This window comes from Haemaphysalis longicornis, unplaced genomic scaffold, assembly GCF_048455015.1.
Source record: "Haemaphysalis longicornis isolate Haplotype H1 unplaced genomic scaffold, Haemaphysalis longicornis Haplotype H1 scaffold_13, whole genome shotgun sequence".
In the NCBI taxonomy this organism is placed as follows: Eukaryota; Metazoa; Arthropoda; class Arachnida; order Ixodida; family Ixodidae; genus Haemaphysalis; species Haemaphysalis longicornis.
In genome coordinates, this window is record NW_027526233.1 from 78,604,504 (window position 1) to 78,622,591 (window position 18,088).

Genomic DNA, 18,088 nt, shown 5'->3' on the forward strand with positions numbered 1-18,088 from the left:
AAATTTTGAGCGATGTTATATAATGTAAAAACCTCTTAACCTGAAACACATTGAAGATGCCAACGGCATTAACATCGTAGGGCAGAATTCCAAATCTTATACTTACGGTTGTGTTTGTACTCTGGAGAAATTTGATAGACGGTAGGAGCTGCTCATGCCAATAGAATTAACAGCGTAGGGCAGACTCCCAAATCTTATACTTACGGTTGTGTTTGTACTCTGGAGAAATGTGATGGACAGTAGGAGCTTCTCATGCCAATGGAATTAACAGCGTAGGGCAAAGTTCCAAATCTTATACTTACGGTTGTGTTTTTACGATCGAGGGACAGTAGGAGCTTCTCACCCTAAGGAAAAAATATGCAGTTAATTTTTACATTATGTGGCCAACCACGCAAAACACATTTCTGCACAGTGTAAGTTAGGGCACAAAGAGAAGAAATGTTGCATACTGGAAGAGCAAAAAGGTATCTGACGAAAAAGTATTGCATTGGTAGCGGTACAAACTATACACGAAGGATGATGGCTGGCAGCAGGAGAAAAACAGCCATGTATAATGAAGGTAGCTAGAGGATGACGGTACTCGTAGCGTTCAAATGTAGCGCAGAAGAAACACACGGGACGGAAAGAATACACACGGACGAACGCTAACTTCCAACTGATTCTTTATTCACGTAATGGCAAATATATATGTTTTGCCTTAGCAGGAACAATACAAAGAGAAAAACAAAAATACTGACAAAGAATGAGCGAATACACGCAACAGGCGCCAAACATTTTGACAATCACAGGCTTTTCTCGTACGGCATCACATTGCAGTAAATGTAGTTCACAGTCCGATAACGCAACCGACGGTGTGATAACATAGTCGTTCCTTTCACGCGCCATCTGAGCTGTCGCACTGATTAAGCCCGCTTGCTTGTCCTTAATTACATCGACTACTGTGGGGCCAGGGGTGTATTCGCTCTTTCTTTGACAGTATTTGGTTTTAGTTTTTTCTCTTTTTATTGTCCCTGCTAAGGCAAAGCATATATATTTGCCGTTACGTGAATAAAGAATCAGTTGGAAGTTAGCGGTCACCCGTGTGTATTCTTTCCGTCCCTTGTGTCTCTTCTACGCTACATTTTATCACTACGAATTACCAACTAGCGCAGTCTACAGCTTTACTTAATTACGATACTCGTATTAGGTTGTTAGGTGTAAAACCCAGGAGTTTCAAGGGTGTAATGCTTTGATGTACGTCTCATAACTTCCAGATAAGGGGGTACTGTAATTAATTCTGTCATTCGGACTGTTTGCCACAGCTGCATGCTCATCTAAACGCGGGAGTTTGTGATTTTGGTATTTTTCCCTAACGCATTTTAGTTTTAGTGTAATGGAAAGCAACAGTCTTCGCTTAATTAGGAGCGCTACGGCAGCTATAAAGATTGCAATTACACAGTTACCGTTACACAGTTACAGTCACACTTGCAGTACTGAGTACAGACCGCATTTTCACAAAAGCGGGTCTGTGCTGTGTTTTATGTTGTTTAGGGTCCAACAAAGTACCGAACAAAAGACTCGTTTGTGTAGCGGAAAACATCACTAGCTCAAAATTTGAAAATCCGAAACCGTTAAATCACATAGAGTTTCCCCTAACAGCTAATAAAACAAGGTACACACATTGGGTGTACTTGACAGCTAACGATATTTTGTTTTCTTACCACAGTGCCTCCAGCGAAGAGTAGAACAATGTGCCCCATATAGCAGAACGTCATTGCACAACTGGTCCATAAGAGTACCACGGCTAGTTTTCCTTTTGTGCAGCTAGACCTCTGCAAGGTAAGAAAAATTTGCCTTGCTTGCACGTAGCTTTCTTCACTTTCCCGGGAGTTTCAAGGGCTTTTTTTAACTTTTGAAGGAGTACCGAAACACGATGCCAACCATCTTTCAACAGCATGTTTAATTGGCCTTTGGCTATATCAACCCAATCGCATTAAAGCATCAGCGTTGGGATTTCTTCATTTGAGTACCGAAATAACAAGACAGCTTTTAAAGATCAAAGGAATGCTCACGTGAAGAAAGGGATGATTGAAGTGTTTAGGTTAGCATAGAGCTGTACAATTTCTTTTTGGTAAAGGCGTTCTCGTACATACCCCGAACTATTCTAACTCATTTCGCACTTTACTGCGCTCAGAATAAATTATTTGAAAAAACACTGCACTTTTTATGATCAGAAGCGAAACTTGTGCCATAAATAACAGTGTGCTTAGAGTTACCTAACCTTTCCCGTTTTAAGGAGTTTCGTGGTGGTGTGTTACTTTTTCGTCATCGCCAAACATGTTTGGAGGCAGTAAACTCTGTTTCATGACAAGTTTGGTGTGTTATTAAAGTTTTAATAAATTTCGTATTTTACCAGACGAAAGGTCCTATCCTATGAATCTAAGCGCAAAACATCGGAAGCGCCCTACCATAGGTGAGGATGAGATTGTAGAAGTGGTAAGGAAAAAAAACCGTACACTGTACTTGAGTGCAGCTTGAAGGTTTGAATTTGGTATGCAGCCCTCATTACCGAAGACGTGGCTAGTTCCGCTGTCTCTATGATTAGCTCCACGATGTAGTCCTTTCGGTTTGCTTACGAAGGAAAACAGACGGGTGGAGTCGAAGTTTACGTGCTTTTTTGTAGCGTGAGCCTCACTGGCCGAGGTTGAGCAGTTTCGCGTGGCTTCTGAAGAGCCGTGCTGCGCATGCGCGGTAGCAGTGACGTCACACGGGGCCCAGAACGTTGCTCGCTGCCCACCGCCCCTCACACACCACAGGCGCTTAGCGCCTTCGCCAATCTCCGTTCCGCACTTGGTGGCCCGGTCCACTTGATAGTTATGCGAGGTGTAGCCGAGTGTTCAACCGATGGGTCGGGCGTCGCTGCAACACCGGCGTGCGCCTGTGGAACCAGTTTAGCTGTGGGGGCGATCGGTGACACTGTGCGGTATCCGCTTGATAAATATACGTGTGTCACATAATGCGCATACCGTGTGTGTGTCATTAAAGCAGCAGTAAGCATGGTAATCAAGCTAACCCTAGACAACCAGGAACGCTAAGAATAAGCAGCTGAACCTTAGTTCACGCTACGTATATCCTGGCATAGCTGAGCTAAGACACTGATAATATTTTTACACGATGTCCCGTTAATTACCACGAGAGAAAATAATTTTAGGTGCCGCAAATCTCCAGGAACTGATATTTAGCGCCCATGTGTATTAGTAAACGCTGCTCCCAACCCTTATTATACTTCCAGCCACCGAAACGAACGTCCTCTTAGAGCTGCCTTCACGTTTGTGAGCACGAAAATATCGGCCATACCACATTTCAGAAACTCTCATGGTAAATTCGTTTTTTCCTTCGCTACACGATGAATCTATTTCTTCAAACTTCCATCGAAATCACCATGTACACCTCATAATAGCATGGGTGATTTTGTGACGTCCACGCAGCGGAACCGCCCCTTCAGAACCACCTAAAGCTTAACTGGGGCAAGGGGCTCTTGCAGATGACGGTGTAATGATCTTGGTTCAACTTTATAGCCCGGTAATGATAGGACAATGCCTGCCGATGCCAGAGGGTACGACAGTCATCATTGCACTTCAAATGCACGAGAACCGAACAAAGAATGATTCATGCTCTCTTTATGATGCGATACTATTGGTACAGGTAGAGAAACCAACATACTTACTCTCATTTATAAACATTTCTCAAAATGGTAACAAATATTTACAGTGTAAAAACATTTTAACCACTCACGTTACACAGTATGCACAAACAAATTGCATCAGCCTGCACCAAACTTCAGAAGTTGCTACTTGTTGTATTTCTTGGTTGCGATAAGTAAATACCGCTGTCATAAAACTGCCACCTCGACATTTCCCATTGTTCTCTGAGTCGTTATTTCAATGGGACATTCATGTGTTTGAAATTCGATTAAACAACGAATAATTACTTCGCAGCAAAGTTGTCATTCTCAGGGGAACGCATGCAAGAACTAAGGGGATGCACCTGACGATGACGGTAGATGCCGAATATACAAGGAGCGCAAAACGACTAGTGTAGCCCCCCTATGGAGGGATGTCTGGCTGAACGCCACAATAGGCCCTTGTATGCGCATACACATGTTAGTTAATGTTGCTGTCGGGCGCTGGGGATACTCTACATATTACAAACAGGTTATCGAGTTCGTGCAGCCTCGCTACGTAAACTGGTGTATCTTCATTCGGGCTGGAGTATCGTACACATGGAATTATACGCGGTCTGTTGCCCAAAGCGGAATTTGCTTCCATCTTCGGCGTGACTGCGAAGCAGTACCAAGAATTTCACGACAAGACCATTTCACAGCCATGAAGTCTTCGAAGTGCAGGGGTGAGGAGAGTATGGTGTATTCTTGGGGGTTGAAATTTCCTTCGTTTGCAAACTCCATCGCATCCTTTTTTTTTTACTACCGATTCATACTTCTTTTACTATCTCGCTTTCTTCTGCGGTCGGTTTATTATACTGACGCACTGGCCAAGTAGCAAATTGCGGCTACACGGAACTGCATTCAACTACACAAAAAATTGAAGAAGCATATTCTTTTTTTTTTCAATTTACTTTTTGTCGCTATGAGGAACTTTCATCAGCCGGCATTGTATAGCACATCTGTAACACCCTTCAAAATGTTTGTCATTAAAGGGTAATATTGTGGGAACGAAGTACCCAGGAAGCGCCCATATATTGTAAAGACTGAAAAAATCTGATGACTTGCTTAAGTTCACGCCGAGGAATTGAAGGAATCCCAGAGCGTTTGAATACTTAACAAATTGATTTCGTGTGTCACTCACAGCTGCCATTCCTACTATATGAATCAGTACGTTTTGCAGCAGCTTTCCGTGCTACTTTGAATGGGCATTGTCAATAACGATAGGGCTGATGAAAGATTTAACCATATAGCGTAACTTGTACCGGGATGCTTTAGTCTGATGTCTTTTCGTTGGGAATCTCTATTGTATTGCAAAAAAATTCTTTTGAGCATATTACGCAGCCAAATTTTGTCCAGCACCAAAAGATCACTTATAGTGAAGGCATAGATTGCATACAAATCTTGCAGCAAAAAGAAGTCGTTCGCAGGACATTTGTCGGCGTTGTTTGACGGCATTAGGGCAGGGTATTGTATGTGGTTACTTATGATTAAGACAATCTTATCTAAAAGGCTTCTATGCAGGCTGCAGCACACCCGGAAGCCAACTGTTTATATTCTGAAAGTGTTACATTTGACAGCACGGAAGTAAATACATAAAACAACACAGTCTAGTCCACTTAAACACTACCCAAGTGCCAAGGAAATCCCATCGTTATAACCGACGATATTTATATGCTGGTTGCTAAATAAAAACGGGGAGAAGAGCTCAAAACATTTTATTTGCATGCAGTCAAGGTTTTAGTGCTACCTATTTGTGAAAAAAGAGGTCGCTGAAGAGGCACCCAGACAAATTCGAAGCGAAGGCATCGGGAGCGGTGTTTGGGGGATAACTGTTCCCCTCCTCTTCTCGCTTAATCGTAAGCGGCGCAGTTGACTCGTTTTTTGAGGGGTGGACGGGAGGAGAAAGGTGCATCGCGCCGCATGGCGTCGGCGTGGTTGGCGTGGAGAGCCAGCGGCAGCTCGCATTTTCGGTGCTTGCTGTAACCCGATTATATTTGTTATATCCGATATCGCGGCACTGCAGCATTGAAATAATCTTTTTTATTTTCCCATGGAAAATAAAATACAAAAATAAAATCGGCTAATACAAGCCATCCTCATCAGCCGGATAGCATATGGTGCTCCATATCTAACCCTTAAACCAGCCGAGATCCTTAAACTTAACTCAGCGATCCGCCAAGCATACAAGACAGCCCTGGGTCTCCCTCCCAAGACAGTGACCACTAAACTCCTGCAGCTTGGCGTCCACAACACATGGGAAGAAATCGAAGAGGCACACCACACTTCTCAAATACAGCGGCTTAAACTAACTCCAACGGGTAGGGCAACGCTCTTGAAACTTCAATACTCTATACCGCCCAACCACGACCAGAAAATTCGCATCCCTCTGGCTATACGACAAAACATTCGCGTTGCTCCAATCCCAAGAAAAGAAGCCGCCAGCGTGGTTAATGCCAGAGGAACTGAGCTCGCTGCAGTGTCTGTTTTCACCAACTCCACCGAAACAGCTGAAGAGGTCGCCATTGCCCTTGCCGCCACAACAGGCCAAGACTTTTTAACCGTTGTTACTGACTGCCAAGCCGCTTGCAGGAACTACCTAAAAGGACGCATATCACAACCCGCCTTGAAAATTCTGCAACAAGCGAAACTACTCCCAGAACTGCAAATAATTTGGACTCCAGGTCACGAATCCCTCGGGGGTAACGAAGTGGCACACGCCGCTGCCCGCGCTCACTCACACCGGGCCGTTTCCCACGAGGGCCACGAACCCCCATCGGAAGCAACAGTTAAGCCCACCCCGCTGCAAACATACGGCGAAATACTCGCCCACTACAGGAACGAGCGTCGCAAATACCCATTCCCCCACCCGAACCTCTCTCGCGATGAAGCTACTACTTTCCGGCGCCTACAGACAAACTCCTACCCACATAACACCCTCCTACATGCCATGTATCCCACCCAATACCCTGCCACATGCAACTCCTGCCCGCACCCAGGCACCCTGTACCACATTGTATGGGAGTGCCAGCAATCCCCTTCCCTCACCCCTAACCCCAACCCTACTTATGAGCAGTGGGTGGAGCTGCTGACCAGCTCCGACCTTCCACACCAGCGACGATTGGTGGAGAGGGCACGGATGGCCAGCATAGCCCAAGGCATCCCGGACTAAGGAAGCCTCCCACCGGGCGGGTGCCCTAACATCAGCACCTGGTCTCCAATAAAGTTTATTCATCATCATCCCATGGAAAGCATACAAAAGCGGACGGTGCCATATCTGTTCGTCGTTATATTCTAGATATTGTTATAAACGGTATCGTTTTAATTGGACTCGACTGAGGTAAACCTGGATGTATTGAACCTGTATATAACGAATTCCTGGATTTAACGAAGTTCTCCAACTCTCCATTGCCACCCCAATTGAAGACCATGTGTTTGCGACTTGAATGTGATGTGAATGTGATGCCAAGTGAATGTGATGGGATATTGAACGGTTACGGTTTTTAGAGCTTAATTTACAACGAATCATTATACACATTGTGTGACGTGTAATATATTGTTGCGTCCCGATAGACGTAGGCAAAGTCACCCGTACCATGTCGCACCAATTTATTACGCGTGGCGCTTAAAATGGCGAGGAGAGACAGCAGGTCGGGTGTCAGCCTAGATGGCTTACGTAATGGAGCACACGAGCCCCGCGCACGTGCATATGCCGTCATCTTCGTGCCAACGGCTGAACTCGGAACACGATACGTAACTTTTACTCGGAGATTGTACCAAGCACAGCGACCGCTCCACCTTAAACAAGAGATTCCTCGGATTAACCTATATTTCACAATACCTTTTGCCCCTCCTTGCCCTGTCGAAAAAGCATCGTCCCGGTGTACTCAGGTTTCCACAAAAATAGATCCACTTGAGGTATTGGGTATAACATGTAAGTCAATGCGCGAAGTAGGATTCATGCGCACTACATGACAAACGTCATGTCAGGGGTTACGACGACTTCGACACACGATTCTATCATCTACAACTTCGTATGTAACGTCTATGACTCGGCGTATTCCTCCATATGGTCCAAAGTACCATTGAAGGAGTTCGTAAGGAGTCCATACCCAGACCTGCCGCCAGAGGCTGAGGTTGCAGTGGTGGGAGCCGTACAGCTGTCGCCGTCTTGTTCCCAAGCGCGCTAGTTGCCGCGCTTCTTCCGATCGTTCTGTGAATTCATGCAGGCCCATTTAGTCGCTGGTGGGGACATGGGGCAACACTGCAACCCGCATAGTACTCACGTGTCGGCCATAAATGACGGAGAAAGGCCGCATTCATGTCCTTTCTTCTTGAGCCGTGTTATTGGCGGAAGTGACGCATGGCAACATAGCTTCCCATGTCTTCTTCTTCACGTCGCTGTAACTGCTGGACATCTCTGCTATTGCCTTGTTTTTGCGCTCAGAGGGGCCGTTTGTCGCTGGGTGATGCCTTGTCGAATTCAGACGGGAAGCACGGCGGAGACGCATGATTTCCTCGACGAAGGCAGCGGTAAATGCTTTTTCCGTCAATAATAATGAGAGCAGGATCTCCGGGGCGCAGTGATAAAAAACTAAGCGACCGCGAGAGCTGTTGCCCTCTCGAAGGCTTCTGTTTCCGCGAACTTGGTTAGGTTGTCGGTGGGCACTATAATCCACTTGGTACCAGCAAATTGCGTCGGAAACAGTCCCGATAGTGCATTCGGACCTTCTCAAATGGTTTCATTGGTATTGGATCAGGGTGCAGTAGACCCGCTGGTCGGAGTTGCGGGGCTTTGCGGAGTTCGCACTCGTGACACGTGCCTACGTAATGTCGCACCTTCGCACAGCTTGGGCCAGTAATAGGAGTGCTGGACAGTGGCCAGAGTACACGTGTAGCTGAGGTGACCCGCGGTCAGCTCGTGGTGGCAAGGCGCGAAACATAGTTCCCTAGCGCTGCGAAAACAGCAAAAAGAAAGCTTCTCCCACTTAGGAAAAGATCGTTCTGGTTCGTTCTGTACAGAACGCTACCACGGAAACCGAAGGATGATATCTTTCCTAAAAACGGCTTCAGCCGGGTGGGGGCCTGTCTTTCTAAGACATCAATGAGTTTCTCTAGCGCCGGATCTGCGTGGTGATGCTCCGACAAAGAGGATGCTTTCATCGCGTCAAGAAATGCGTCATCATTGCCGTAGTCCTTCTGACGCTGGAATAGCTGGCCCTCGAGAGAGGCAAGTTGGCATCGGCGTGTTCTTGACCGTACTTGTCGGCGACAGTCACATAAAATAGTTCCTTCTCAAGCCTCCAGCGTGCTAGTCATTTAGACGGGTCTTTTAAACTCATTGACCAAGAATGTTAGGTGGGTGACTGACCAACGTTACCAGACGACCATATAGGTACGGTGGAAATTTCAGCACCACCCATGCCATGGCCAGACACTTTTTCCTGTTGTCTAGTAATTGGCTTCCGTTTGTGACAGTGTTCTGCAGGCATTCGCTAAAACTCTTTTGGTAGCGTCTTGCCATTGCGGAAGCACAGCCCCGATTTAAAGATACTGACGTCAGTAGGAGCATGGTACCGCCGTTTCCGTCAAAATGGCCGAAGTCTTGTGGCATTTGTCGCTATTGCCACAGCACGTCGAAAGGAACTCTGTTGTTCATCAGTCCAGAGGATTGCGACCTCATCACGCCTAAGTTAAGCCGAGTGAGGGGCGTTGAAATGCGGACGAAGTGAATTATAAATCACTGGTAGGAGCAGTGCAGGCCTCAAAAGCACCTGACCGCGTTCGTGCGCGCGGGCGTGGGAAACTGGGTGACCACTTCTACCATACCAGGATCAGGCAGCACTTATGCATCACTAACCACATGGCTATGGAACAGCAGGTGCTCCTATCCAAATGAGCGCTTCTCGGGTTTCAGCGTTAGTCCGGCAGATCTAATGGCCTCGAGGAGCGACGTGAGATGATCCAGGTGTTCTTCAAAAGTGGTGGAAATTACGATCACGTTGCCCTGGTATACCGAGCATGTTTGCTACTTGAGACCCTACAGCCCGGTGTCCAGAAGTATTTGAAAAACGACCAGGGTTTACCAAAGTACAAAGAACAAAACCTTGAATCCTTACAGTCTATCCGGCATCACAAAAGAGGCTTCCTCGCGGTTCCTTTCATCGACTTCAATCTGCCAATACCCTGTCTTTAAATTCATGGAATAAAAATAGCCGGCTTTTTGCAGTCCGTGGAACGAGTTGTCAAACTGAGGTAGTGGGAAAACACCTTTTCTGGTCTCCTGATAAAGCTTTCGATAATCCTCAGAAAACCGTAATGGCTGATCTTTCTTTCTTGACTAAAACGACGCGACACAACCAGCGGCTATTCCACGATACGATGATGTCGTCTTCCAGTATTTGCTGTACTTCCCGCCATATCTCATCGCCACATTTGGGGCCACACGGTAACGGTTCTGAATGATGGGCCTCGTCGTTTCTTGGGTATATATTGAGTGATCTTTTTCTTCTTCAAATGCGTGTGATGAACTCAAGACATGGACGAACAACAGTCGTAGTTGTGATGCAGCAGGTAGAACAGCACGGTGGTTTCTGACGAGAGGTTACTGTTGATGTCGACTGCACGTTCAGGGTCGCTGTTGTATTTGGGCTAGTTTGAAACAAACAACTCTTTTGTTTTGTCGATATATTCCAAAAACACTTCGAAAAAGGCTAATGTCTCCTTTTGTTATGCAGGCGTTCATTGATGAAATTGGTCGGCAAGAGATTGAAGCCGCCTCTGGACAGGTCCACAAGGACTCTTGTGATAACAAATCCGAGGCCAAAAAAGAGTGCCGCATGCAGTTCTGCAACACCGTCATAGGTTCAGGCATTGCCGCTCACTACTGGAACAAATCAGGATAAATCGCGGTGGCAGACTCACATCAACATCGGCGATACGCGGTGCCAAACGGTGCTGGTCGGTAAGCTGTTCCTGGTGCAGGTTTGCCAATATTCTCACCAGATGCTCCCCCTATTTATAAAGTCAGTGAACACAGGCAGATAATTCATTCGGAAGATCAGATCTTTCCAGCACCGCGGAAGAACGACGAAAGTGCCTGGAGAGTGAGTTCCTCCCAAACTAATCCGTGCTGTACACTTTCGGACTAGAGCAATGAGGTGACGTCCAGCAGATCAAAACTGCACCCCATTGCACGGAGTCTTTGCCTTTCGTAAACGCGTGTCATGTTCTAGCCTGGTAATTGAACATTTTGCGCCGGCGTCCAGTAACGCGTTCACCTGATGCCGGTCGATAGTAATGGGATGCTGGCATTGGAGACTGTGTCAGTACTTAGTGTAGTCGTCCTTATGTACTTGCATTGGGGCGGTAACACGACGATACTTTGTTGTCTATTCGCCACCACACCTTCAGTCGTGGGCTGTACCACTTGATGGTCTTCACAAGTTCTCTCTTCAGAAAACTTTCCTCTGGATGTTGCTTCGCCTAGTTTCTCAGCGGGGGCTCGAAAACATCCCCCCTGAGTTGCGCGTTGCGTTCCGATAGATGTAGGAAAAGTCGGCTGTACAATGTGGCACCGAATAGTTATGTGTGGCGCTTAAAAAAACAAGCGAAGCCCCACGTCGTCTCAAAGCGAAGATGGCTGACAGAATCAAGCACGCGGGCCAGGTGCACGCATTTATGCCGTTTTCTTTGTTCTAGTGGCTGAAAAAGAAACACGGCACGTATCGCTGTCTCGGACTTTTACCAAGCACAATTGCCAGTACACACAATTACAATAAATGGCTCAGCTTAACCCAAAGTCTACGTGAAAATACACAACACCTTTCCTACCGGGGTGAAGGAGGAAACCTATCTCGAAAGCTTCCTGTGCAAAACATCCTCCACCAGCAACAATGTTGTACATAAAAGTATGCCAAAATCGAGATTAAAACCTACGTGGGTTTCGTTTGAATGGATGCATTCAACCAACTACAGTATCGCGCGTACTCAAAAGAAGCGCAACACCACAGTGCGGCTTCAACATTTTAACAACTACAGCAGACATACAAAAAGAAAGCTGCACTCATAAACACCTCAGCTGCCAGTGTTATACACAGCCACCTTTGAATTAATTAAGTAAAAAGAGCGCGCTTTGTTGTGTGATCAGTGTAGCTTCTGCTGTCGTGCAAAGCTGTTCCTGCTGTTTGAACAGCTTACGGGCTGCAGAGAGGGGCGGACCGCCTCCACAGCACTTCTTGATCATATTCCGCAATACGGAACAATCGTAACCGTGCACTAATGGGCAAGTGAGCATATCTATAGAATATTTTAGCTTACTTCACAGGTAGAAAAGCCGCCTGTGCTTTCTTTTCGTGCACGAGCCGCGTTGCTCGTCTGTGCGCCTACAATATTGATGTTTGTGGAACAATGCATAACGTTTGAGAAAAGAACACGTAAACTGACTTTATCATGTTATCGAGTGTGCTTATCAATATTTCAAATTTACCTCCACTTTCCGGGAAAAAAACAGGTTAATTATGCCAGTTGCAACATCGCCGGGAGTGAATGGTTATCGCCACACTTTGTGCAGAAATAGGAAATCAGAAACTGAGAACGAAAAATCGTTGTCATGAGCAACAGAAATTATCAGCTTCGATCAGTGAGCTCTTTTTCGAGGCAACAACTAACTTTGTGTTCAATTTTTTTGTTTAACAAACTTGAACCCTTCATATGCATGACTGTAGGAATTCACTATTTTACGGCACGAAAGACCGTGTAGAATGCCGCTCGGAAAAGCAGCACTTAAACATTCTTGAGCGAAACCTGGCAGCGTAATCTCCGCGAAGTGGTGGAACTTACCCACTGCCTCAAAGTCGCCATTAGGAGCAGGTCGACAACCAGATTTAGCGCCGTCTCCGAAGCAAAGCTGATGTCGATTACGGCCCCGTATTCTGCACAACAAAAAAGACCTATTCATAACCCTTTTTTACCGAAAAGCAGTCTCATCTGCTATTGCAGCAGCAGACGCAGGAAGAAGGTTAAACTAACGCAAGTGCTGGGGATAAACGGATCATAGAAATGCTTTGTATGGTAGGATCGTACGTTAACTTCGTACAGATGAAGAATGCGTGCCGAAATGTAAGATGGAGAAGACAGTAGCTGTTGTTTTAGAATGAGATTTTTCTGATATATTTTGTCGAAAATACACAACCGAAATAATTTCCTCAGATGCTAGAGCAGTGGTAAAGAAAAGCTTAATTTCATGACCGTAACGCTTGATGTGCGTCGATAATTACAAAGAATGAAGCGCAACGCACGATTTTGGTCTTTCTCTATTTCTGCGATGAGTGATTCTTTACCGAGATTCCATACAAAAGCCACGTACTCTAGTTTTGAACGCACTAGACATTTCTAAAGAAACAACTTTAAGGAATTAGGAGCCGTATAAAATTACGCCGGAGGTAGCCTAACGTACGGTTAGCATTATTTACTACATAATAAATGTGAAGTTTCCAGACAGGTTAGATGTTAAGTGTACACCAAGGTATTTACAAGATTGTACAGTTTCTAGAGGGACGTCGTTAAAAAGTTGTTAGGTGCTGCAGAGTTAGTTCGATAAACGCGCTTGCATTTGCATTTTCTAATAACATTCATTTTCTACAACATACACCATTTCATAACAACGTTAATATCGGACTGTGAAGTGTTAATATCAGATGTACTAGCTATTTCCTGATAAATTACGCAATCACCAGCAAAAAGTCACACTGATCAACGGGTGTTAGTTTGCAAGTCAATGATGTAGATCAAAAAAGTAAGGGTCCTAACACAGAGCCTTAAGGAACCTCTGAGCTAACTCGACATAAAGGAGAATGAAAGTTACAGTAACAAATTGTGAATGGTTAGTAAGGAAGCAGCGTAACTACGCAACCATCTTAGTATATAAGCTAAGATTGTTCAGTTTAAGAAATAATAGTTCATGGGACACAGTGACGAAAGCCTTCCCCAATCAAGAAATATGCAGTCCGTAATGGTCCCGCGATCTAGAACTGAGTGAAGGTTATGAGTGAAACACAAAAGCTGTATTTTGCATGAGAAACATTTCCTGAACCTATGGTGTGCCTCACTGAAAAACAAGTTGTCTTCCGAAAATTCGTAAACGCAAGAATAGATTACGTGTCCTATGAGTTTGCATGACAGGAAAGTTAATGATACTGTGCGAAAATTGTGCAGGGAATGTGTATCCCCAGACTTGTGCAAGAGAACCACCCTCCCGAACTTCCAATTATCCTGAATACAGCCAGTTTCAAGTGATTTCGTGTACAATTTTGTCAAAAATATAAAACAATACAATTTTGTCTTGATAAAAAATTTGGAATTGATTTTTCCTACTCCACATGATGATGTAACTTTTTGCTTTTCAATTAAACGTAAAATGCCAGAGATTTCGAATACAATTGGTACATAGCAAGTACCCGAAGAGGTTGAAATGTCGGATAAACTGTGACAGTAGATGTGTAGAGCGCATAAGAAAACACATCATTAAATACTGCAGCACACTTATCACCTGAAACCGTAGCTCTAACTGGGGTTTTAAGAGTACTCGTCGAGTTCTCCTTATTTTGGTTATTGATATTCAGGATTAATTGGGTTTATTTACTAACATACATGGTAGAGTTTTATTATAACATGAATTCCTAGCCTCTTTCATTGTACCTTTGTACTGGGCGGTGGTTAACCTGTATTTATGCCGTTGTTATTCAGAATTGGATAATTTTGCGTATCGGAATAAACGTTTCTTTTTGTTCATTTATCCGCTTTACCATGGCGCCTGCCTGCTAGATGTGATCGTTTTATTTGCCACGAAGTCACTTATTAAAGTAATAAAACGGCTACCTTTCTTTTCAACAAATTCCAATTCTCAATAACCAATCTCTGATCAAAGCGCAGTAAAAGGCTGTAGAGAAATGAAGCAAGCTCACGATTTCTTCCGTTATAATCTGGCCTTTTGTAGTCCCGGATTTGCTTTAGGTTGTTTGAGCGACGAAAAACAGGAAAATTTACTGTGAAGTGCAAAATAGAATTGATGTCGCTACAACGAGGTACTTAAGAGGTGAAATTATTTCAGGTACAGAATAAAGTACATGGCATCTAGGAAAGAATACTTTGAAGAGGCCCCTAGCATCCCAATTCATTGCAAAAAGTGTGGAGGAAGTGACGTCATTTTTTTTTACCCCATGGACAATGTTGCTTACTTTTCTACAACTGCGGTGGCCAAATCTGGGCAAATAGAACTGACAAATTTTAAGGCGCTTGGTATCTGCCTGCCTCGCTACGCTTGCAAACCAGCGCAGTCGCTACGACGAATGTTTTTATATTAGGCCAGTTTGAAAACTCCGCCGTCGGAGGTGGCCTTAACTCGTACCTCGGCCGCAGCGGCGCTTATGTCGCGTCTAGATCGGCGGAGCCAGCCGCTGCCGCCGCCGGCGACCTGCCGGGAAAATCCCCTTCGCTCAACGTAGGCGAGAGCCACAGTTCGTTCTTTGCTCACTTTGTGTTTCTTCATTGTGAAGTGAAGTGAAATTCGTAGCTGCTGAGACGTAGCCCGCAAAGACCGCCGTGCTGTACGACCCCAAACACTGCTCTCGTCGTCTGCGTTCGCCATACCGTGAGCCTGTTGCTATGACGACGACAAACGCTACTTTGCCAGGCTTAAGAGCTGAAAATCATTCTTCTATCTCAAAATCGAAGGCCGTTTTTCGATTGAAACTTTGGGTGAGGGTTAGAATGGGCAATTTGAAGGCGAAATCAATAACTTAGAACATGACATCGCACCGAGGAATTAGCTGCGAAGCGGGAGGGCAGGGCGACGCCATGTTAGTCAAATCAAATCGGAAAGAGCAAAGGATTATGGGATAGAGTGCTGGGCCCAGTGGGCTCAAGTCATGGCGCGACTCGGCTTCACAAACGTGACGTCAGGGCCTCTCCTAACCTTTTTTTTCCTCCATGGTGCATGGTCTAAAACACACGACGTTATCAACGTAACTCGTTTAGGCTGAGTAACGAGTTGGGAAAAATAAAATTACCGCACAGGCTCAAAAAATGACACATTCATTCGAAAAGGGATTAGGTTGAGCAGTAACCATAGACCACACAATGCTTCGGTAATTAAAATTGCTGATTAGAATTATGGGGACATTAAGAAAACGAACAATAATCCTGTTGAAGGCATCATGAAGCCAGTCGACGAAAGAGGGGAACTTCGAAGGTGGTCGATACCAAACCCCTTCAATAAGTTTCTTGGAGCAAATGCCGATCTCCACCCAAACGGTTTCTAAGTCACAGGTAACAGAAATTGGACATGAGAAAAGGCTATCTGCGGCAGCAATTTATACACCCCTCCACACCTTTCTCCCTCCCCCCACCCTATCCCGACAACACGAGTTAAAGTTTTTTCTACTTATCAAAAGTTCACTGCTCGCCACTTTTGCTGATAACGACGTTTCAGTTGAGGGAATCAGGCCTTCTTCGCTAGAATCAGTGAAACTGCAAAGATCACCGCGTTCATTTATTACATTGTATTTTATATACTGCTTTAGGGTAATAATAAAAAAACCTATTTAAAAAGCAATAGCTCATTTTTACACCCAGATGTCGTGTATAACTAGCCAGGAAAATGTAATAAAATTGAGTAATTGGGCATGCATAAACCATGGGATGCAAAGGGCACCTGGGCATGTAGAAGGCGGAAGATTAGTTCCTTTTACGCTGCAGAAGCAGCAGAAGGCCATCATCTTTCGAAGCGCATGCAGCGGAGCAAAATATACGAGTGCAGTTTTCGTAACGTCTTGATAGCTTTCTGTATTTTGCAATTTTGAGAGGCGCGAAAACAAGGTAATTTCGGTCTTTGGCATTGTTTTTCTGATCGTAAGATACCCTGCCGAAATAGTCAAGCTTTGAGGATTTTATTTTGCCAATTGTATTTTTTATATTCAGAGGTATATAGTTGTTGCCTCCAAAAGCGAATAAAAGTCGGGCTTATAACCGACTGTTCCACCTAAGGTAACTTTAGGATCACAATAAATATGAATATTTCAACAAATGTTAAATGTAAGTACTGTATAGGTTGTTCGCACCATCGCCAACTGTATTAACGGCTTGGTTTCTTCATTCCCCCTTTACACTCGCGCCAGAGCCAATTCACAGGCAAGGGCCCTCACTGGTCAATGGCACCTCGGTTTGTAAGTAGCGAAGGGCGAATTCATACCTTATATGCGAATGCTGACACCAAAAATGGTACGACACTCTGATAAATTTCAATTGCTTTTTACAGCACTATGCAGGACAAATAATACCGGTTGTATAATCCATTATTAAACCTCCGTTATAAGAGCCTGCCTCACAGTATTTGTCTAATGCTGAAATAAACGCCCTCACAAAAACAAGGTTTCTCAATAGGTACAATGTTGCAGACATATCGGCAACGAGCTACGTTTTTGAATGTTGACTACAGGAATATTAACATAATGGTGATTTAGTTTAAAAACATCGGTTTATTTTATGTCTAACGGGAGACTTTTTGAAAGGCACTCGGCAATAACCAAAATATCTAAAGTAAGAATTCAGTTAACCACTCCAAATCATGGTAAACAACAAGACGATGTAAAACAAGTATGTCCATCCAGAGAATTCACGGGCGTTTCCCAAAACAAATATGGTATGTCCGTGCCCACCCTAATTATCTAAAATAGCCCAATAGATATAAACTCCCCTGCCTTCTAACTGCCAAAATATTTTCACGCTGTCAAGATGTAAACAAAGTTCTTTATTAAATTAAAGATAAGAGAAGACACAAACGTACATTCTGCTGTAAACTGGAAAAAATACATGAGCGGTAACGCATCATTGAAACACGTGGACATCCCAGATGAGCGTCGACGAATCGAATCCCGTGGCATTTCCTCTGGCACCATTTATTTTTCTCCTGGATATTTTTCTCCAGAAAACTGAAGATAAAAATATATTTTCCAAAGCCGACAGGGTACAACGCTCTTCCTATCAAACAGGATATCTTTTGCGGCCAAAAAAATGCAAGGAAATACATTGTTCGCTTGGAACACAGATATGACACCTCAAACAGCAACACACGGGCAACAAAACACACCAGCAAATGCGGCATATGGCTTGGTTGGCGTCATTATTGTATCTAAGAGTTCACTTACGGAGTGCTAATGTGAAACTGCACTTCCAACAATTAAACAGTTGGTCATCCGGCGATTAGGGCTTGAGGCAGACCACAGGGATGTATTCCGATCGCGTGTGTTGTCGCCTAGTGGCGGAGTGACATCGTGTTGACCAACCTTTTAGATATGTTTGTCAAAACGTCGTTGATTTCTGTTGGTTCAA